Source organism: Dermacentor silvarum, chromosome 3 (genome assembly GCF_013339745.2).
Source record: "Dermacentor silvarum isolate Dsil-2018 chromosome 3, BIME_Dsil_1.4, whole genome shotgun sequence".
NCBI lineage: Eukaryota > Metazoa > Arthropoda > Arachnida > Ixodida > Ixodidae > Dermacentor > Dermacentor silvarum.
Window position 1 is genome coordinate 54,205,439 of NC_051156.1, and position 20,557 is coordinate 54,225,995.

The following is a 20,557-nucleotide window of genomic DNA, read 5'->3' on the forward strand; positions in this document are numbered from 1 at the left end:
ACGTGCGGAATCAAAGGAAGATCAATCTACACAAATATTCACGTTGCTAGAACCATTCTGGAATGCTGTGATGCGTGGGGTGAACATGTAGCATTGCTTCAACTTGATCTGCAAAAGGCGTTTGATCGTGTATCACATAACGTTCTTTTTTCAGTTCTTCAGTATGTAAATGTTGGCTCGGTGCTCTTCGATGGAGTAAAGATGTGCTATGCTAATTGTACCGCTAACTTTATAATAAATAAGGAAGTAGGCGAGAGCTTTCACGTACGCTCAAGTGTGCGCCAGGGATGCCCTTTAAGTCCTCTACTATTTGCGTTGTACCTCGAGCCATTCTGCAGAAAGATTCTTTATAACAACAGTATTGTAGGTTTTCGTTTACAGTCAACGGAAGTAAAGCTGCTTACATACGCGGATGATATTGCTTTGTTTTGTAGCGATAAAGAAAGTGTCGCGACCGCGGTTAAGGACGCTTTATCTTTTTGTAGAATGACTGGTAGCGTGATAAACTTTGATAAGTGTTTAGGGGTGTGGCATGGAACATGGCAAAGCACCCCACCCATCTTTTTGAATGTGAAGTGGACCGTTGCGCCGACAAAGTATCTCGGGGTGCCGCTTGAGCACTATAAAGAGGCGGGGCAATTCTGGGAAAATGAAACAATGAAGGTGCAAGAAAAAGCAGTTAAATGGGGTGGTCGTAGTCTTTCGATGTTTGCCCGCGCGACGGTCTGCAACCTGTTTGCCGTTGCCAAAGTGTGCTATGTATTGCAAGCATTGTGTATTACTAGAGTTCACGTGCAACGTTTGCATCGGGTGCTGGCAGTGTACGTATGGGGATCCAATTGGGAGCGAACGAGTCGAACAAACTTATTTCGATCTGTCAAAACAGGGGGGCTTGGACTGGCGCATCTGTTCTTGAAGCAGATAGTGTGTCCTATCTAGTTGACCCTACTATCTAGATAGTAGACCCTTTCCTGGTTAGAGTGATGCAACTGAGACTAGGTACGGCCCTTCCTGAATTCATTGTATCTAGCAGTGTTAACAGTGGCCCTATGAGTGGATATTTGAAAGAAGTGATATGGGCATTCCGGTTTCTGTAGGTGCGCTTCTCAATGGAGTACCTCAGCCACGTTCCCAAAAAACGTCTCTATAAAGATCTAATTGACGTGGTATTGCCAGTGCCACTGTATAGATCGATGTTCAGTGTGGGTAGTGAAAGAAACGTCCTAAAAAGGGTAAAACGTATGCCTGTAAGGCCATCGGCAAAGTCTTTCTTTTTTCAGCTGCATTCCAATACACTACCTGTAAAACCGTGACTTCAGGAAAGAGGTATTTTTATCCCCTGGTCTGTGGATTGTTTACTATGCCACAAGGAAGAGACAATTGAACACGTATTCATAGACTGCTGGGATGCCGTTTTCCACTGGGACGTCATGCAGCGAACTATAAAGAAAGACTTGCCCATAACACCCTATGGCATCCGTTTTCTCCCGACGGAAAATGAAGCAGGAGTGCCATACGACATGTTTATGCTATTAGGGTTGCACAGCCTGTGGCGCACCCGAATGGCTGTTAGACACGCTGACATAAATGTTCGAAGTACTCGTGAATATTTTATTCAAAGTGTCTGTTACATAAAAGAAGTGTTCGATGCGCAAAACGAAAAGCCAGAATGGATTAGTGTGTTAAACGAGATTGCGAACCTTAGGCGGTTTTAAAATCTCGTGCACACCAAAGACTGGTGGGCACTTTTACCAATTGTGAAGTGTCGAAATTCTGTCTGTATTTTGCAAAAGGCAATAAAGAAAAAAAAAAGTCCGCGTGGCCTAATGGATAAGGCGTCTGACTTCGGATCAGAAGACTGCAGGTTCGAGTCCTGTCGCGGACGTTGGTTTGAAAATTTTTATTTACTGCTTGCCGAACACGCATTTAACTGAGGTGGCGCAAAGTGTCCAATGTGTCCGCGTGGCCTAATGGATAAGGCGTCTGACTTCGGATCAGAAGACTGCAGGTTCGAGTCCTGTCGCGGACGTGTGTTTGAAATTTTTTATTTACTGCTTGCCGAACACGTATTTAACGAAGGTGCCGCAAAATGCCCGATGTGTCCGCGTGGCCTAATGGATAAGGCGTCTGACTTCGGATCCGAAGACTGCAGGTTCGAGTCCTGTCGCGGACGTGGGTATGAAAATTTTTACTTATTGCTTGCCGAACACGCATTTAACGAAGGTGCCGCAAAATGCCCGATGTGTCCGCGTGGCCTAATGGATAAGGCGTCTGACTTCGGATCAGAAGACTGCAGGTTCGAGTCCTTTCGCGGACGTGGGTTTGAAAGTTTTTACTTATTGCTTGCCGAACACGCATTTAACGAAGGTGCCGCAAAATGCCCGATGTGTCCGCGTGGCCTAATGGATAAGGCGTCTGACTTCGAATCAGAAGACTGCAGGTTCGAATCCTGTCGCGGACGTGGGTTTGAAAATTTTTACTTATTGCTTGCCGAACACGCATTTAACGAAGGTGCCGCAAAATGCCCGATGTGTCCGCGTGGCCTAATGGATAAGGCGTCTGACTTCGGATCAGAAGACTGCAGGTTGGAGTCCTGTCGCGGACGTGGGTTTGAAAATTTTTACTTATTGCTTGCCGAACACGCATTTAACGAAGGTGGCGCAAAATGTCTGATGTGTCCGCGTGGCCTAATGATTCTACTTCCGGCTACCGTTCGGTACGGACGCGGAATGTCTTGCTCCGGTGGAGCGGTGTTTGCGGCTCAGCCGAGCCGCGGAAACAGGATTATTGCCGATGAAGACAAGGAATACCAAGTTGTTTTGCCGCAATTGCCAACAGGACCCTGCGTTTTGAATACTGTTTTCCTTCACGGGGATGTGACCGCTAGGCCTTTACGCGCCGAAGCTTTCAGGGACACGCTGGCTCGTCTGGGACTGCTGCCCGAGGTTGTTAGCTTGGGGGCGTTCCAGATGAACCACGTTTGGGCGGTTACCTTCAGGAGCTCGGAGGCGACGAAGAAAATGTTGGCGTTCGGCGAAATTATGGTGAAAGAAAGAAGATGCCTAGTGCTGGGGCGGTGTGGCAACGCGCCACTGCAACAAGGCACAATTCGCACTATGGAAATCCATACATATGGCATCCAACGACGGCAGTCCAGAGGATGGTTTTCGCTGCGCAGTATCAGCAAACGTGAGTGTGTAGCTAGTTGTGTGCAAAGAGTGTCGTCGGTCCGTTCTTTCTTCATAGCATAATGAATCCCACAGATATCACGATACGAGTAGGTAGTATTAATGTAAGGGGCCTTGGGTCTAAACGAAAACAGTACCAGCTAAGCAGACTGTTCATGGAAACTGATCTAGATATTATCGCCGTGCAGGAAACTAAAGTCGAAAGTGAAGAAGGAACGGACCGTATGGTAGATGCGTTTCGGCCACGGTATTATGTGTGTGTATCACATTCTGTTGGTAAAGCTGGTGGGTGCGCCCTTTTTATTCGGAGTGCACTGAACATAGTTATTGAAAATGTTGTGTGTGATGTTAATGGCCGTCAAATAGTGTGCGACTTTGTAAATGGAGCGGTGAAGTGGCGAGCGATATGTGTTTACGCACCTAACAAAGTATGTGAGCGCAAGGTGTTCTTTGAAGGCCTTAAAAGTCAATTGAATTGTCAAAGAAACATTTTATTGATGGGAGACTTCAACTGTGTTTGCTATGCAGAGGACCGAGTGCTAAGCCCTACAGTTCACGACGCAAGCGCGCAATTTTTAGCCACGAGTATAAGCGAAGTCAATTTGGTAGATGTGGGTTATGTCATGGGATATGGCTCGACTCCTAAGTTCACGCATTTTCAAGGAGCCAGCCATGCACGATTAGATAGGATATACATGACAGCTGACTTGGTTTCAATGTGTAGCAGCTATGAGGTCAAATCTGTGTGTTTCAGTGACCACTGTTTAGTTATGTTGGCGTTGGGACCTAGAAAACCAAAATTTAACTGGGCGTTGTGGAAGTTAAATTCCAAGCTGCTAGATGACGAACTTTTCGTTAAGAAAGTCAAGCATAACATTCAGAACCTTTTAGAGAAGGACTGTAAAAGTATTGCGGAAGCATGAGAATGTTTCAAGCAGGAAACGAAGTTAATGGCGATGGAAAGATCATGCACATTACGCCGGGAGGAAAAAAGAAAAGAAAAAGAGTTACAATGCCAACTTGACTTCTACCTAACTATGGAAAGTTCTTGCCCAGGTATCTTTGCGAAGGGAATAAAAGAAGTAAAAGTTCAGTTAGAAAGCGTTGATCAAGAAAAGTATCGAGGTGCGGTTATACGTGCGCGCGCAGAAAGATTATGGTGCGGTGAAAATCCGACAAAAAGAGCGCTTTCGGACGAAAAGAGCTACGCTTCACGAAACGAGATAACAGCTATCACATATCGAAACGAAATTGTTCGAGAGAACGAATACATTCAGCGGGCTTTTCATGAGCATTACAGCGAGTTGTTAGGCACTGAACGAGAGCTTGCGGAAGGATTCGAAAATCACTTTTGAAGCTTCTTCCAAAGTTGGATGACGATGTAAGGCTGAATCTCGAGCAGCCAATTACTGTCGCTGAAATAGAACACGCCATAAATGAGTTAGCGGTAGATAAATCACCAGGCCCTGACGGATTAGGCGCAGCTTTTTATAAGGCTTTTAAAAAGGATATGGCAATAATTTTACATGAGTTAATTAATGAGGCATATGAGAAGCAAGTACTACCACCGTCCTTTCATGAGAGTCATGTAGTATTAATACCGAAGAGCGACGACCCTCAAACTTTACTTTCGGTGCGGGCATATCGCCCTATTAGCCTTACAAATACGGATTACAAAATATACACCAAAGTTCTCGGGAGGCGACTGCAGTCGGTCATACAGAAGTTAGTAGGACCACATCAGACGTGGGGAATAAAAGGACGGTCAATTATGACTAACATTCACGTGGCACGAACGGTCCTCGAGTGTTGCGATGCCTTTTCAGAGAAGGTCGCAATACTACAGTTAGATTTGGAAAAGGCCTTCGATAGGGTGGCGCATGAAATCCTTTTTCTTGTACTTGAACATGTGAATGTTGGATCTGTGTTGACAGAAGGTGTTAAAATGTGCTATGATAGAATAGTTTCTAAGATTATAATTAATAAGACATTAACAGAAAGTATACAACTCAAATCATCTGTGAGACAGGGATGTTGTTTGTCGCCGTTGCTTTTTGCATTATACTTGGAGCCTTTATGTTTAAAGGTGCTTTCGTGTAGCGATATCGTAGGTTATAGGGTAGGTTCTAGTGAAATAAAGCTACTAGCATACGCAGATGATGTAGCAGTGTTTTGTAGCGATAAAGACAGCGTCACTAAAGCGGTCGACGTGGCAAGAAATTTCTGTAAAATGTCAGGGAGTGTTATTAATTGGGGAAAATCAGTAGGACTATTGCACGGGGCTTGGGAAGACATTCCCACTGAAATAGAAAGTGTACATTGGACGTCTTCGCCTATGATGTACCTCGGTGTACCGCTACAGCATTTCAGGGACACAAAAGACTACTGGAAAGAGCAATGCGCAGAAGTGAAGGAAAAAACAAAAAAGTTTGGTGGAAGGGACCTTTCCATGTTCACGAGAGCAACAGTATGCAACCTCTTTCTTGTCGCTAAGATTTGGTTCGTGCTACAGGCCCTCTGCGCATCTAGAACGAGCATACAAAAAATGCACCGGGAATTTGCCGTCTTTATCTGGGGATCTGTGTGGGAGCGTACGAGCCGTACCAATTTGTTCACCTCAGTTAAGCGCGGTGGCCTTGGCCTAGCTCACTTGTTCTTGAGGCAAGTGGTTTCGCGTTTTCTGTTTTTGCGCGATCAAAAAAATGTTTTTCTGTTAACTGTGTTTCAAGAACGTCTGAGTGACGTTTTACCAAATTATATTGTGTCAACTACACTAGCGAGAACAAATATTATCAAGGGCTTTCTGCGTGAAGTTGCATGGGCTTACCAAATTTTGTGCGCGCGTTTTTCTTTAGAGTATTTGAGTAGCGTTAAGCGCAAAAAGCTATGCAAAGATGTTGTTGAGATATGTCTGCCTTTACCAATTTATAGGACCAAATTTTGTATAGAAAGTGGAGCAAATGTGTTAAAAAGGGTAAAGCGGATGCCCGTGCGCTCGTCAGCCAAGTCCTTTTTCTTTCAACTTCACAGTGAAACGTTACCGGTTAAACCATGGCTCAAAGAGAAAGGCCTGTTTGTAGCATGGTCAGTAAACTGTTTAAGATGCAGAAAACCAGAAACAATGGAACACATTTTTCTGGACTGCTCCGATGCAGTGTTCTTGTGGGACGTTCTTAAACGTACATTGAAGAAGGAACTACCGGTGACGCCGTATGGAATCCGCTTTCTCCCTACATCTAATGATAATGGAGTGCCTCATGATATGTTCATGTTATTGTGTCTTCACAGTCTAAGGAAGACTCGAATGGCGGTACGCCATGAGCATATTACAATCCAATCTGCAAGGGAAAACTTTATAGAGAGCATGCTCCTAATGCGAGAGGTGTACAAGGCAAGAAACGAGGACAATGAATGGACTTCTGTATTAGATGAACTGGCATCTATCAAGTGCTTTTAAATACCTAGCGTCAGCCTAAGTGTGGCAGGCGCTTTTAAATTTCTTTAAATTGATTTTCTTGATATCTGTAAATGTGTTGCAAACCGGCAATAAAGAAAAAAAAAAATCCGCGTGGCCTAATGGATAAGGCGTCTGACTTCGGATCAGAAGACTGCAGGTTCGAGTCCTGTCGCGGACGTGGGTTTGAAAATTTTTATTTACTAATTGCCGAACACGCATTTAACGAAGGTGGCGCAAAATGTCTGATGTGTCCGCGTGGCCTAATGGATAAGGCGTCTGACTTCGGATCAGAAGACTGCAGTTTCGAGTCCTGTCGCGGACGTGGGTTTGAAAATTTTTACTTATTGCTTGCCGAACACGCATTTAACGAAGGTGCCGCAAAATGCCCGACGTGTCCGCGTGGCCTAATGGATAAGGCGTCTGACTTCGGATCAGAAGACTGCAGGTTCGAGTCCTGTCGCGGACGTGGGTTTGAAAATTTTTACTTATTGCTTGCCGAACACGCATTTAACGAAGGTGGCGCAAAATGTCTGATGTGTCCGCGTGGCCTAATGGATAAGGCGTCTGACTTCGGATCAGAAGACTGCAGGTTCGAGTCCTGTCGCGGACGTGGGTTTGAAAATTTTTATTTACTGCTTGCCGAACACGCATTTAACGAAGGTGCCGCAAAATGCCCGATGTGTCCGCGTGGCCTAATGGATAAGGCGTCTGACTTCGGATCAGAAGACTGCAGTTTCGAGTCCTGTCGCGGACGTGGGTTTGAAAATTTTTACTTATTGCTTGCGGAACACGCATTTAACGAAGGTGGCGCAAAATGTCTGATGTGTCCGCGTGGCCTAATGGATAAGGCGTCTGACTTCGGATAAGAAGACTGCAGGTTCGAGTCCTGTCGCGGACGTGGGTTTGAAAATTTTTATTTACTGCTTGCCGAACACGCATTTAACGAAGGTGGCGCAAAATGCCCGATGTGTCCGCGTGGCCTAATGGATAAGGCGTCTGACTTCGGATCAGAAGACTGCAGGTTCGAGTCCTGTCGTGGACGTGGGTTTGAAAATTTTTATTTACTGCTTGCCGAACACGCATTTAACGAAGGTGCCGCAAAATGCCCGATGTGTCCGCGTGGCCTAATGGATAAGGCGTCTGACTTCGGATCAGAAGACTGCAGGTTCGAGTCCTGTCGCGGACGTGGGTTTGAAAATTTTTACTTATTGCTTGCCGAACACGCATTTAACGAAGGTGCCGCAAAATGCCCGATGTGTCCGCGTGGCCTAATGGATAAGGCGTCTGACTTCGGATCAGAAGACTGCAGGTTCGAGTCCTGTCGCGGACATGGGTTTGAAAATTTTTACTTATTGCTTGCCGAACACGCATTTAACGAAGGTGCCGCAAAATGCCCGATGTGTCCGCGTGGCCTCATTCTGCTTCCGGCCACCGAGCGTGACGGTTCATGGGATCATGGCCTCTTCAAGGCCAGCGACAGCGGTCACTTTTGGCCGCGGTAACAGGACCAATGACAACGATTACGAATACCCGTTTATTCTGCCTCAACTGCCCCAAGGACGAGTGGCGATTAATACCGTGTTTTTGCACGGTGATGTGCGTGCCAGACCCTACAAGGTGGAGGATTTCAGGGACGCCCTGCTGCCGACAGGCTTGATGCCTGAGGTGCTATGCATAGGGGCGTACCAGATTAACCACGTCTGGGCGGTAACCCTCAAGGATGCGACCGCCACAAAACGACTGGTGGCACTGAAGGAACTGCAGGTGAAGGGACGACGGTGCGTCCTCGTCGACCCGCAGGACCAGCAGGTGAAGCTTAGGCTGCACTGGCTACTGTACGGCGTGGCCGACGAGGACATCCGGACGGCGTTCGCGGCTTTCGGGAAGGTGGAGGAGGTAAGCCGGGAGAGGTGGCGCGTCCAAGGCATGGGGGACAAGACGTCAACCACCAGGACCGTGCTGCTCAAGCTCAAGAGCGGTCTCAAAGTAGAGGACCTTCCTCATCAGGTCCGCGTCGGCGGAGAGCTCGCTTTGGTGGTCGTTCCCGGGCGGCCTATGCAGTGCTTGCGCTGCCAGGGCACTGGGCACGTCCGGCGAGAGTGTAAGGTGCCGCGCTGCTCCCGTTGCAGACGTTTTGGGCACGTCGAAGCCGACTGCGTGAAGACCTACGCTACAGCGACAGGCCCAGCAGTGAGTGAAGCGGCAGCCGAACAGCTGATGGACGCAGTCGAGGCTGAAGACGCCGCTAAGGGAGCCGGAGACCATGTCCCGCCAGCGAAGACAAGTACCGTGACAGTGCCGGAGGGCGCTGAAGCCAAGGTGGTCGAAGCTGCTGAGCAAGTGACTGGGCCGGCACGGGTCGACACGGAAGCTGTCCTTGCAAATGAAGGTGCAAGTGAAGGCGAAAGCGATGACGATGAATCAGAAATGGAACAGAGCGAGGCTGCCAACGACGGGGACCGGGCTGCTAGTCTCGGTGCAACCTTCAAGCGCCCCCGAGACGACGCCGGAGACCAGGACAACGCAGCATCCAGCACCGGGGACGGGCCGCCGACGAAAGCGCCTCTTGGGAGGCGTGCGGGTTTCAAACCCAAACCGAATGTTCCGCCCGAGAGAAGGCCTGGGGACAAAGCGCAGCACACCATCAACAACGCCGGGAAGCCGGGCGGCTCCGGAGGCGGCTAGCCGAAGGCTAGTCGTGAAAGGTAAGCACCATGCTCCGGGCCTACCTCATTCTTTAGTACAGCATGGCTCCAGAACCAACACTGAGTATTGCCACACTAAACGTGAGAGGCTTGGCGGCTAGCCGTAGGCAAAATCAAGTCCTACGGTTGGTCACTGACCACGACATAGATGTTTTAGCTGTCCAGGAGACCAAGGTAGACGGGGAGGAGGAGACCGGGAGCATGGTGCGGCGTTTCACGACTAGATATTATGCGGTCGTGAGCCACGCGGTAGGGACGTCCGCCGGATGCGTCCTGTTTGTTAAGAAGTTGCCAAACCTTGTAGTACAAAGTGTGTTTTCGTGTCAATCCGGAAGGATCGTATTTTGCGATTTTGTTTTTTGTGAAGTTCAATTTCGAGTTATATGCATATATGCGCCAAATGGTGTAGAAGAACGTGCTTTATTTTTTTCGAAACTTTTTCAGTTTATTAGCAGTGAAAAGTGCATGCTTTTATTGGGTGATTTCAACTGTGTTTTGAGTGCTCGAGATAGATCCAATAATGCTGGTATCCGCGATAAAAGCAGTCATATATTGTCTAAGCTGATTAGCGAAAGTGAACTAGACGATGTATGTGAGAGACTTGAGGGGGAGCGGGAAGTGATGTTTACGCGATTTCAAGGCAGTAGCCATGCGCGGTTAGACCGCTTGTACATGTCACAGGACATGATTCCAAAGTGCCACAGTTATTCTGTTGCATCTGTGTCGTTCTCAGATCACTGCTTGGTGATGTCTACCATAGGAATGAAGAAGAAGAGTCAATCTTTTAACTGGGACCAATGGAAAATAAATGCCTTACTACTAAAAGACGCGCCATTTGTAGACGCAATGCATGAGGCTGTTATGGAAGTAAGCGATGAATGTATTGAAACAATAGCAGAGAAATGGGAAGGGTTCAAACAGAAGGTAAAAATGAAAGCAATAGAAAGATCGTGCTGCTTAAAGTTTGAGACGGAAATGAATGAACGAGATTTACGAAATATACTTAATCAGCTGATAGCGCTGGAGTGCGAAGAGCCAGGGGCGTGTAAGCAAGATATGCGAACCATCAAAGAAAAAATCGAACAGTTGGACAAAGAACGCTATCAAGGGGCGATTGTGCGTGCAAAAGCAAACGCAATAGTCGTGGGGGAGACGCCCACCAAAAGGGCGCTTGGACTTGAAAAAGCTCATGGTCGACGTAATCATGTCGATAAGATCTCGTGGAATGGTACACTCGTCGACGATAATAAGAGCATAGGCCGAGCGTTTTTAGAGTATTACCAGTCACTGTTTGCATATCAAGAAGCCAATGTAGATGAGTTCAAAAGGGTCTTTCTCAGTCGCATGCCGCGATTAAGTGACGACACGAAGGACCTATTAGAAGGCAGTATAAGAGAACACGAAGTCGAAAAAGCAATACATGATTTGAACAATGGCAAATCACCCGGACCTGATGGTCTGAGCGCGTGTTTTTATAAAGCCTTCAAGAAAGAACTGTCGCCCCTGTTAACAGACCTGTTTAACGCTGCGTATGTGAACAAAGCTTTGCCGCCTTCTTTTGGTAAAGCGCATACCATCTTGATAGCTAAGAGTGACAAAGCAGAGAAACTTAGGCTCGTGACATCTTATAGGCCGATATCTTTAACCAATGTCGACTATAAGATTTTCATGAAGGTTTTGGCAGCGAGACTTCAAAGCGTCATCAAAGAAATAGTTGCAGACCACCAAACGTGTGGGATCAAAGGGAGGTCAATTTTTTCGAATATTCACACGATGCGGTGCGTGCTCGAGTGCTGTGACATCACTTACGACGGCGTCGCAGTGCTCCAGCTTGACCTCGAGAAAGCGTTTGACTGTGTGTCTCATGATATTTTGTTTGCCATTCTGGAACACGTTAATTTGGGTGCCATTATCACTGAGGGAGTGGCGTTGGCGTATCAGAACTGCACAACACGCTTAATTGTGAATAAATCATTGGGGGCCCCCATTAACGTCATGCGTTCTGTGCGTCAAGGCTGCCCCCTCAGTCCTCTTTTGTTTGCTATTTACATAGAAACGATGTGTTTGGCGATAATAGAGAATGCTCATATACGCGGTTATAGCTTGGCAGCCACAGAAGTCAAGCTCCTGGCATATGCAGATGATATCGCCGTGTGTTGTACAAACAGAGAAAGTGTAACGGAAACAATACGCGTTGCGAAACAGTTTTGTGATGTGACGGGCAGTAAAGTGAACTGGGGTAAATCCCTCGGTTGGTGGCACGGAGAGTGGTCTTCGGCCCCAGACAACTTTGCTAATGTGAGCTGGGTGAAAACCCCTACCAAGTATCTGGGTGTTCCCTTGGACAGTTACAAACACAGCGAGGAATACTGGACGAACCAAATAAAAGAAACAAGAGAGAAAGCAGACAGGTGGAAAGGCATCAACCTGTCCATTTTTGCAAAGGCAACTGTATGCAATATGTTTTTCATTACGAAGTTGTGGTACGTCATGCAGACGTAGTTTTGTTCAAGGGTAAATGTACAAAGGTTGCATAGAGTGTTCGCCGTTTTTATCTGGGAATCTAGCTGGGAAAGATGTAGCCGAACAAACCTGTTCAGACGGGTGAAGGAAGGGGGGCTGGGCTTGGCGCATCTTTTTGTACGACAGCTTGTCAATAGATTTTTGTTTTTTCGAGATGTGCGTGATCCATTTCTGCGTACGGTATTACAGCTCAGGTTAAGAGACGCCTTGCCGGCACTCATTATTAGTACTAATAGTATGCCAGGGGCGATTCGCGGCTATCTTAAAGAAGTAGTCGATAGTGTGCGCTTTCTTTCTGTGCGTTTTTCTTTCGATTATCTTTCTGACGTGAAAAGAAATACATTATATAAAGATGTTGCGACATTGTATTTCCAGTGCCATTGTACAGAGCTGTATACGGTGGAGGAACAGGACAGGATGTCCTAAAACGGGTGAAAAGAATGGAGGTGCCTACTGGCGTTAAAACATTCTTTTTTAAGCTACACACAGGAACACTGTCAGTGAAGACATTCATGGAAGAACGTGGCTTCCTTGTACCATGGGGCACACACTGCTTGATTTGCAAGCAACCTGAAACAGTAGATCATGTGTTCTTGCATTGCTGGGAAGGGGTCTACTTCTGGGACGTCCTAAAACGGACAATCAAGAAGGAGTTTCCGTTGAATCCGCACGGGATCAGGTACCTAGCGATAAAGAATGAGGACGGGGTACCATACGATTTAATCATGCTCCATGGCCTCCACTGTTTATGGCGGGCACGGATGGCTGGGTACCATTGCGACCCAGACGCTAGGCCGGCTCGTATTTATTTTCGAGACAGTATGTTTCGGTTCATTGAAATAAAGAAAACACAAGAATGTGTACCCGATTGGCTGTCGAGGATAGAACCTCTGACAGCATTAAAAGAATTTTAATTCGACAACGCCAGTCCATGTTGGACTGATGGCTTTCATGTTTTCCAATATGTTTTGTAGTTGTGCTTTTTGAGATTTTGTTCTGTACATTGTCAAAGACCGGCAATAAATAAAAAAAAGTGTCCGCGTGGCCTAATGGATAAGGCGTCTGACTTCGGATCAGAAGACTGCAGGTTCGAGTCCTGTCGCGGACGTGGGTTTGAAAATTTTTATTTACTGCTTGCCGAACACGCATTTAACGAAGGTGGCGCAAAATGTCTGATGTGTCCGCGTGGCCTAATGGATAAGGCGTCTGACTTCGGATCAGAAGACTGCAGGTTCGAGTCCTGTCGCGGACGTGGGTTTGAAAATTTTTATTTACTGCTTGCCTAACACGCATTTAACGAAGGTGCCGCAAAATGCCCGATGTGTCCGCGTGGCCTAATGGATAAGGCGTCTGACTTCGGATCAGAAGACTGCAGGTTCGAGTCCTGTCGCGGACGTGGGTTTGAAAATTTTGACTTATTGCTTGCCGAACATCGCATTTAACGAAGGTGCCGCAAAATGCCCGATGTGTCGGCGTGGCCTAATGGATAAGGCGTCTGACTTCGGATCAGAAGACTGCAGGTTCGAGTCCTGTCGCGGACGTGGGTTTGAAAATTTTGACTTATTGCTTGCCGAACACGCATTTAACGAAGGTGCCGCAAAATGCCCGATGTGTCGGCGTGGCCTAATGGATAAGGCGTCTGACTTCGGATCAGAAGACTGCAGGTTCGAGTCCTGTCGCGGACGTGGGTTTGAAAATTTTTACTTATTGCTTGCCGAACACGCATTTAACGAAGGTGCCGCAAAATGTCTGATGTGTCCGCGTGGCCTAATGGATAAGGCGTCTGACTTCGGATCAGAAGACTGCAGGTTCGAGTCCTGTCGCGGACGTGGGTTTGAAAATTTAGACTTATTGCTTGCCGAACACGCATTTAACGAAGGTGCCGCAAAATGCCCGATGTGTCGGCGTGGCCTAATGGGGATTCTGCTTCCGGCCACCGAGCGTGACGGACGCATAATGACGGGCTCCGTAGGAGCGGCTTCAGCGGCCCAGAGCGGCCGCGGTAACAGGAGTGTCGTTGCGGACAACGAGTACCAAGTTGTTTTGCCGAGTTTGCCAACAGGGCGTTTTGTTGTGAACACAGTTTTTTTACATTGTGATATCAGGGCCCGCCCATACCGGGTGGAAGATTTCCGCGATGCGCTCGCCCCGTTATCGCTCCTGCCGGAAGTGGTGGCTCTCGGGGCCTACCGTATGAGCCATGTTTGGGCCGTGACCTTCAAAGACAACGAAGCTGTGAAGAAGATCGTCAGTGTTGGTGAGCTACAGGTCAAGAAGGGCCGATGCCTCGTCATTGACCCCGCCAACCAGGATGTACGCTTAAAAGTGCATTGGCTGCTGCACACCGTTCCTGACGAGGACGTGCGTCTTGCCTTCGCGCCGTTTGGAAAGGTCACGGACGTCGCCCGCGACCGGTGGCGGGTGCATGGCGTGGCTGACAAGAACTCTACCACAAGACTGGTTACGCTGAAGTTGAAGCCGGGCGTAATGCTTGACGACCTGCCACACCAGGTGAGCGTCTCCGGCGAGCTGGCTCTTGTGGTTGTGCCGGGCAGGGCCCCTCTCTGCCTACGCTGCCGCGGGACGGGCCATATTCGTCGCGACTGCCGCATTCCGCGGTGTGGTGCCTGCCGACGCTTCGGTCACGAAGAGAGTCAGTGCGAGCGGACGTACGCTAGCGTGACCGGACCCGTGAGCAACGACGACAACTCCGCCCTACTCATGGACGAGGCGGATATGGAAGACACATCGACCACGGCTAAGGAAGCAGCTGGCGAGGTGGCAGAGTCGGAGGCACGACCTCAGAAACAGGGGCAACATGTCGATGAAGCCGTCGACACTGAACAGCAAGAGCAAGTGGAGGGCACTGTAGCCATGCCGAACCGTGAGGAAGAGAGCCCACCTGACCCGGGAGCGGCCTCCACCCCCCCTGAACATGAAGACATGGACACCCATACCGGGCTTGCCAACTTGCAGGCGGGGAAACGTCCGCGCGACCAGACCAATAGCCTGGCTACGACGCAGGACAGCAGCGGCGGAGACGAGCCACCGCCCAAAGCGCCAGGTATGAGGAGACCAACCTTGAAGCTGCGGCCGAACATTACGGCCGATCCACGGCAGGCGGGTAAACCGCCTCCGTAGTTCTGTACTGTGTTTTGCTTGAGGCGGGTTGGGGGGTTCGTGAGTGCAATGGCCGTCACCCTGAGCGCTATTCTCTTGGATATGTGTCAGGAACGAGGGCCCGAGTTGCATGTCAGTGTTGTTTTCGAGAGGTCGGGTTGTGTTCCCATTTGTGGCACTCAACGCGGTTATCGGCGCGTCATTATCAACACTCGTCCCTGCGTAACTGTGACGGGCACCATTCTACCGTGTAGCCATGGCAGCTAATATCGAAGGAGCGCTACGTGTAGCCACGTTAAATGTACGAGGGCTCGGTGCAAGAAGGCGGCAATGTCAGCTAAGTCGCCTACTCTTAGATAATGACTTGCATCTTGTGGGAATCCAAGAAACCAAAATAGAGAGCCAAGAGCTAACCGACAGAATGGTGTCCAATTTTCGTGCGCACTTCGACGTGTGTGTTTCTCACGCTGTTGGTGGATCAGGTGGTTGCGCTATATTCATTCGAAGAAACTTTGGCATTTGTGTGAAGTCAGTGTTTTCGTGTGAAACAGGTCGCCTTTTAGTGGCTGATTTTTGTTATTGCGATATGGATTTCCGAGTCATTTGTATCTACGCGCCGAATATTGAAACAGACCGGCGAATCTTCTTTGAGCGACTTGAAGCATACGTAAACTGCCACAAGGTGGTCATACTGCTGGGGGATTTTAACTGTGTGTGCTCTGCTGACGATCGCGCAAAAGTTTCACGCGTTCGCGATAAGAGTGCTGTATTGCTAAATGCGCTGGTGCACGATTACGACTTGGAAGATATCGGTAGTGTCTTCGCCAGCGGTACCCACCCGCAGTTTACGCACTTCCAGCGTGATAGCCACGCTCGGCTAGATAGATTATATGTGTCAGCCGAATTGGTGCCCTTGTGTAGTGAATATGATGTGCAACCCATTGCATATAGCGATCACTGCTTGGTAACTGCCACTTTCGGGAAAAGACAGATCAAACACACCTTTAACTGGGACCTCTGGAAATTGAACGCGCAGTTGCTGGATGACGATGCTTTCGTTGATGCCGTTGCGAAGGAACTAGAAAACCTGATTTCAGTCGAATTAGCAAGCTTCGCCATTAAATGGGAAGAATTTAAACAGAAAGTAAAAACAATGGCTATTGAAAGAAGCAGTGTCCTTCGGCATAACCTGAAACAGGCAGAAACGAACCTTCGCCAGCAACTGCAATTTTTCATCTGCATGGAAAGTGTCCAGCCTGGTGTGTATGTTAACGAAATAAAGCAAGTGAAAGCCGAACTCGAAAGGATAGACTCTGAGAAATACAAAGCCGCCGTTGTGCGATCAAGGTCTGAGAAGCTGTGGGCGGGAGAAGCGCCAACAAAACGAGCTCTCTCAGACGAGAAAAGGTACGCATGTCGGAAGGAAATCCGCCAGCTAGCTAAAGGCAATGACATCACGTCCAACAAAAACGACATCAAACAAGGGATCGTCGATCACTTCAAAGCCTTCTTAGGTCAACCACGTGAACCTAAAGATGGCTACCAGACGGAATTCCTTTCATTGATGCCAAAGCTCGATGAAGAAGTTAAGGCACGGCTAGAACATCCCATTACCCTGAGTGAGATAGAGTGCGCAATAGACGAGTTGGCGCCCGGTAAAGCACCTGGGCCTGATGGCTTAGGGGCTATTTTCTATAAAACGTTTAAGTCAGCGCTGGCTCATGTCCTCCATCTAGTTATCAGCGAAGCGTATGACCGAAAAATATTGCCCTTGTCCTTCACAACGTCGCATATTGTGCTAATCCCGAAGAGTGATGATGAAAAGAAACGCTTGTTGCCTGGCTCATATCGCCCGATAACTCTAGCCAACGTTGACTATAAAATATTCACGAAAGTTTTAGCAAAACGACTGCAAAGTGTCATCAAAACACTGGTAGGGCCGCACCAGACTTGTGGCATTAAGGGGCGCAGTATTACAACAAATGTACACGTGGCTCGAAGTGTGCTAGAGTGTTGCGATGCTATTGGCGATTACGTCGCGATGATGCATATCGATTTGGCAAAAGCCTTCGACCTCGTCTCGCACAAGGCTCTACTATACATACTTGAACACACGAATGTTGGCAGTGTGATAACGGAAGGTGTCACGATGGCGTACAAGAACTGCTCAACGCGAATTATTGTTAATGGGGAGCTCACCGATAGCTTTCGTGTGCTCTCGTCGGTGCGTCAAGGATGCCCGCTTTCGCCCCTTCTGTTTGCTGCTTATCTCGAGCCACTCTGCTTGGCCATTAAAAACAACGAACGCATAACAGGCTATCGACTACAGGCAGCACACGTTAAAATATTGGCGTATGCAGACGACATCGCGATTTTCTGCACTGATAAAGCGAGCATTATAGAGGCAACTGCTGTTGTCGAAAAGTTTTGCAATTCAACTGGAGCCCAGATAAACTGGGATAAAAGTTATGGCTTCTGGCATGGGAGTTGGGAAGACAAGCCGGAGACCTTTTCTCGAATGAATTGGTCAAGGTTACCTACACAGTACCTGGGGGTGCCTCTCGGAAGTTACCGTGAGCCCGAACAGTACTGGCTCGACCAAGTTTCGACAGCAAAGGAAAAGGCTGACGGTTGGAGAGGCAAGCAATTGTCAATGTTTTCTAGAGCCACTGTTTGCAACCTTTTTTTAGTTTCCAAGATATGGTATGTTATGAATGTGTTGTGTGCTGCGCGGGTAAGCGTACAAAAAATTCACCGCATTTTCGCCACTTTCATTTGGGCCTCTACCTGGGAGAGGACGAGTCGAACAAATTTGTTTTTCCCGGTCAAGAAAGGTGGGCTTGGTCTGGTTCACTTGTTTTTGCGACAAATTGTGTCACGCTTTGTGTTTCTGCGGGATCAAAATGATCCCTTTCTTCGAACACTAATTCAAGTACGGCTGAGTAGACTTCTTCCAGGATTTGTTGTTTCGTCGGCTCAGAACATGCCGGGAACCGTGACTGGGTACCTGCGTGAAGTGGTGCTGGCGCATAGGATGTTGAATGTGCGTTTTTCGCTGCAGTATCTGTCCATCGTTACAAAAAAACAATTGTACAGAGATCTTGTGGACACGATGCTACCTGTACCTTTGTACCGTTCGCCACACCGTGGAGGCCCCGGACAGGACGTTCTAAAAAGAGTCAAGAAAATGCCAGTAAGGCCATCAACTAAGTCTTTCTTTTTCAAATTACATACAAACACACTTCCCGTTAAGACCTGGCTTCATAGCAAGGGTATTTTCATCCCCTGGACAACGGACTGCTTTTTATGTAAAAAACCAGAAACAATAGAACATGTTTTCCTAGATTGCTGGGACCCGATCTTTCACTGGGACGTTCTGCAGAGAACGCTGAAGAAGCAGTTACCCCTGGACCCATATGGAATACGCTTCTTGCCAATAGATACCTCAGAGGAAGTACCGTATGACCTCATTATGGTCCTGGGCCTCCACGCGATGTGGAAAACTCGCATGCAATTTGAACATGCAGACATCGTTGTGAAACCGGTGCGAGAACACTTCATTGAGAGTGTTGTTTACGTGAGAGACGCATACAAAGTACTGCCTGATCCACCACAATGGATGTCTGTATTGGATGAACTGGTGTCACTGAAAAGATTTTAGTGCTGTGTTGGCCAAAGTGTGGCTGGCACGTTTTATCATTTGTAACATTTGATTTTGTACGTCGACGACGGCAATAAAGAAAAAAAAATCGGCGTGGCCTAATGGATAAGGCGTCTGACTTCGGATCAGAAGACTGCAGGTTCGAGTCCTGTCGCGGACGTGGGTTTGAAAATTTTTACTTATTGCTTGCCGAACACGCATTTAACGAAGGTGCCGCAAAATGCCCGATGTGTCCGCGTGGCCTAATGGATAAGGCGTCTGACTTCGGATCAGAAGACTGCAGGTTCGAGTCCTGACGTGGGTTTGAAAATTTTTACTTATTGCTTGCCGAACACGCATTTAACGAAGGTGCCGCAAAATGCCCGATGTGTCCGCGTGGCCTAATGGATAAGGCGTCTGACTTCGGATCAGAAGACTGCAGGTTCGAGTCCTGACGTGGGTTTGAAAATTTTTACTTATTGCTTGCCGAACACGCATTTAACGAAGGTGCCGCAAAATGCCCGATGTGTCCGCGTGGCCTAATGGATAAGGCGTCTGACTTCGGATCAGAAGACTGCAGGTTCGAGTCCTGACGTGGGTTTGAAAATTTTTACTTATTGCTTGCCGAACACGCATTTAACGAAGGTGCCGCAAAATGCCCGATGTGTCCGCGTGGCCTAATGGATAAGGCGTCTGACTTCGGATCAGAAGACTGCAGGTTCGAGTCCTGACGTGGGTTTGAAAATTTTTACTTATTGCTTGCCGAACACGCATTTAACGAAGGTGCCGCAAAATGCCCGATGTGTCCGCGTGGCCTAATGGATAAGGCGTCCGACTTCGGATCAGTAAGACTGCAGGCTCGAGTCCTGTCGCGGATGTTGGTTTGAAAATTTTTACTTATTGCTTGCCGAACAAGCATTTAACGAGGATTCCAATTCCGGCCATCACAGCGAACGGTCGCGGAATGTCTTGCTCCTCAGGAGCGCGGTTACAGCGGCCCTCGGCCGCGGTTCCCGGTCAACGGAAAAAGCTTCCCCGGACTACCAGATGGTTGTACCACAACTGCCTTCAGGTGCAAGTGTTTTGAACACTGTTTTTATTCACGGCGGAGTGATAGCTCGGCCTTACCGTGTTGAGCATTTCAGGGATGCGCTTTCGCGACTCATGCTGCTGCCGGAAGTGGTGGCCCTCGGGGCTTATCAGATGAATCATGTGTGGGCCGTAACTTTTGCGAACGAGGCGGCCAAAAAGAAGATATTGGACGCCGAAGGACTCCTTGTCAAGGAACACCGTTGCGTGGTCATTGACCCGTGCAACCAGGGTGTCAGGCTCAAGCTCTTCTGGCTGCTGCATGGTGTTCCTGACGAAGACGTCAGAACAGCCTTGGCACCGTTCGGAAGAGTAACTGAAGTGACGAGGGAGAAGTGGAGGGTCCAGGGCTGCAACGACAAAGGAACCACGACACGGTCGTGGTCCTGAAACTCAAGCCCGGAATGACAGAAGACGGACCTACCACACCAACTTCGTGTTGCGGAAGACCAGGCTCTCGTTATTGTCCCGGGCAGAGCACCCCTCTGCCTCCGGTGCCGTGGCACTGGACACATTCGACGAGAATGCCGGGTACCACGTTGTGGGCTGTGTCGTCGCTTTGGCCACGACGAGACCCAGTGCGTGAGAACGTACGCCAACGTTGCTGGCCCAGGCAGGAGCGAGGACTCGTCTGAGCTTCTCATGGATCAGGAGGACGCCGAAGAGGCCGCCAAAGGAGCAGCTGAAGGGGCGGGAGCTTCGTCTGCACCACTGGTTACGAAGACCGCAAAGGTGAACCTGAAGGGGATAGATGAAGGCAGTGTGCCGGATTCTGCGCCTCCTCCGGCGAAGGTTCAAGTGACGCAAGCTGGTGCTGAGGCGACGGGCGCGTCTT

At 48.6% G+C, this 20,557-nt stretch overlaps 26 non-coding genes across 26 annotated transcripts; all 26 read left to right on the top strand.

Moving 5' to 3' along the window:
• The first annotated feature begins 1,812 nt into the window (after nt 1–1,812).
• Nucleotides 1,813–1,885, top strand: Trnar-ucg (transfer RNA arginine (anticodon UCG)). The gene has a single exon. It is a non-coding gene; the product is annotated as a tRNA-Arg (tRNA).
• Nucleotides 1,886–1,956: 71 nt separating this feature from the next.
• Trnar-ucg (transfer RNA arginine (anticodon UCG)) lies at nt 1,957–2,029 on the top strand. The gene has a single exon. It is a non-coding gene; the product is annotated as a tRNA-Arg (tRNA).
• A 71-nt stretch (nt 2,030–2,100) lies between these two features.
• Trnar-ucg (transfer RNA arginine (anticodon UCG)) lies at nt 2,101–2,173 on the top strand. Its single transcript has one exon. It is a non-coding gene; the product is annotated as a tRNA-Arg (tRNA).
• Nucleotides 2,174–2,244: 71 nt separating this feature from the next.
• Trnar-ucg (transfer RNA arginine (anticodon UCG)) lies at nt 2,245–2,317 on the top strand. Its single transcript has one exon. It is a non-coding gene; the product is annotated as a tRNA-Arg (tRNA).
• Nucleotides 2,318–2,388: 71 nt separating this feature from the next.
• Trnar-ucg (transfer RNA arginine (anticodon UCG)) lies at nt 2,389–2,461 on the top strand. The gene has a single exon. It is a non-coding gene; the product is annotated as a tRNA-Arg (tRNA).
• Nucleotides 2,462–2,532: 71 nt separating this feature from the next.
• On the top strand, nt 2,533–2,605 carry Trnar-ucg (transfer RNA arginine (anticodon UCG)). The gene has a single exon. It is a non-coding gene; the product is annotated as a tRNA-Arg (tRNA).
• Nucleotides 2,606–6,750: 4,145 nt separating this feature from the next.
• Nucleotides 6,751–6,823, top strand: Trnar-ucg (transfer RNA arginine (anticodon UCG)). The gene has a single exon. It is a non-coding gene; the product is annotated as a tRNA-Arg (tRNA).
• Nucleotides 6,824–6,894: 71 nt separating this feature from the next.
• On the top strand, nt 6,895–6,967 carry Trnar-ucg (transfer RNA arginine (anticodon UCG)). The gene has a single exon. It is a non-coding gene; the product is annotated as a tRNA-Arg (tRNA).
• A 71-nt stretch (nt 6,968–7,038) lies between these two features.
• Trnar-ucg (transfer RNA arginine (anticodon UCG)) lies at nt 7,039–7,111 on the top strand. The gene has a single exon. It is a non-coding gene; the product is annotated as a tRNA-Arg (tRNA).
• A 71-nt stretch (nt 7,112–7,182) lies between these two features.
• Trnar-ucg (transfer RNA arginine (anticodon UCG)) lies at nt 7,183–7,255 on the top strand. The gene has a single exon. It is a non-coding gene; the product is annotated as a tRNA-Arg (tRNA).
• Nucleotides 7,256–7,326: 71 nt separating this feature from the next.
• Nucleotides 7,327–7,399, top strand: Trnar-ucg (transfer RNA arginine (anticodon UCG)). The gene has a single exon. It is a non-coding gene; the product is annotated as a tRNA-Arg (tRNA).
• Nucleotides 7,400–7,470: 71 nt separating this feature from the next.
• Nucleotides 7,471–7,543, top strand: Trnar-ucg (transfer RNA arginine (anticodon UCG)). Its single transcript has one exon. It is a non-coding gene; the product is annotated as a tRNA-Arg (tRNA).
• Nucleotides 7,544–7,614: 71 nt separating this feature from the next.
• On the top strand, nt 7,615–7,687 carry Trnar-ucg (transfer RNA arginine (anticodon UCG)). Its single transcript has one exon. It is a non-coding gene; the product is annotated as a tRNA-Arg (tRNA).
• A 71-nt stretch (nt 7,688–7,758) lies between these two features.
• Trnar-ucg (transfer RNA arginine (anticodon UCG)) lies at nt 7,759–7,831 on the top strand. The gene has a single exon. It is a non-coding gene; the product is annotated as a tRNA-Arg (tRNA).
• A 71-nt stretch (nt 7,832–7,902) lies between these two features.
• Nucleotides 7,903–7,975, top strand: Trnar-ucg (transfer RNA arginine (anticodon UCG)). Its single transcript has one exon. It is a non-coding gene; the product is annotated as a tRNA-Arg (tRNA).
• A 4,933-nt stretch (nt 7,976–12,908) lies between these two features.
• On the top strand, nt 12,909–12,981 carry Trnar-ucg (transfer RNA arginine (anticodon UCG)). Its single transcript has one exon. It is a non-coding gene; the product is annotated as a tRNA-Arg (tRNA).
• Nucleotides 12,982–13,052: 71 nt separating this feature from the next.
• On the top strand, nt 13,053–13,125 carry Trnar-ucg (transfer RNA arginine (anticodon UCG)). Its single transcript has one exon. It is a non-coding gene; the product is annotated as a tRNA-Arg (tRNA).
• A 71-nt stretch (nt 13,126–13,196) lies between these two features.
• Nucleotides 13,197–13,269, top strand: Trnar-ucg (transfer RNA arginine (anticodon UCG)). Its single transcript has one exon. It is a non-coding gene; the product is annotated as a tRNA-Arg (tRNA).
• Nucleotides 13,270–13,341: 72 nt separating this feature from the next.
• On the top strand, nt 13,342–13,414 carry Trnar-ucg (transfer RNA arginine (anticodon UCG)). The gene has a single exon. It is a non-coding gene; the product is annotated as a tRNA-Arg (tRNA).
• A 71-nt stretch (nt 13,415–13,485) lies between these two features.
• Trnar-ucg (transfer RNA arginine (anticodon UCG)) lies at nt 13,486–13,558 on the top strand. The gene has a single exon. It is a non-coding gene; the product is annotated as a tRNA-Arg (tRNA).
• Nucleotides 13,559–13,629: 71 nt separating this feature from the next.
• Nucleotides 13,630–13,702, top strand: Trnar-ucg (transfer RNA arginine (anticodon UCG)). Its single transcript has one exon. It is a non-coding gene; the product is annotated as a tRNA-Arg (tRNA).
• A 5,039-nt stretch (nt 13,703–18,741) lies between these two features.
• Trnar-ucg (transfer RNA arginine (anticodon UCG)) lies at nt 18,742–18,814 on the top strand. The gene has a single exon. It is a non-coding gene; the product is annotated as a tRNA-Arg (tRNA).
• A 71-nt stretch (nt 18,815–18,885) lies between these two features.
• Nucleotides 18,886–18,958, top strand: Trnar-ucg (transfer RNA arginine (anticodon UCG)). The gene has a single exon. It is a non-coding gene; the product is annotated as a tRNA-Arg (tRNA).
• A 65-nt stretch (nt 18,959–19,023) lies between these two features.
• Trnar-ucg (transfer RNA arginine (anticodon UCG)) lies at nt 19,024–19,096 on the top strand. Its single transcript has one exon. It is a non-coding gene; the product is annotated as a tRNA-Arg (tRNA).
• Nucleotides 19,097–19,161: 65 nt separating this feature from the next.
• On the top strand, nt 19,162–19,234 carry Trnar-ucg (transfer RNA arginine (anticodon UCG)). Its single transcript has one exon. It is a non-coding gene; the product is annotated as a tRNA-Arg (tRNA).
• A 65-nt stretch (nt 19,235–19,299) lies between these two features.
• Trnar-ucg (transfer RNA arginine (anticodon UCG)) lies at nt 19,300–19,372 on the top strand. The gene has a single exon. It is a non-coding gene; the product is annotated as a tRNA-Arg (tRNA).
• Nucleotides 19,373–20,557: the final 1,185 nt, after the last annotated feature.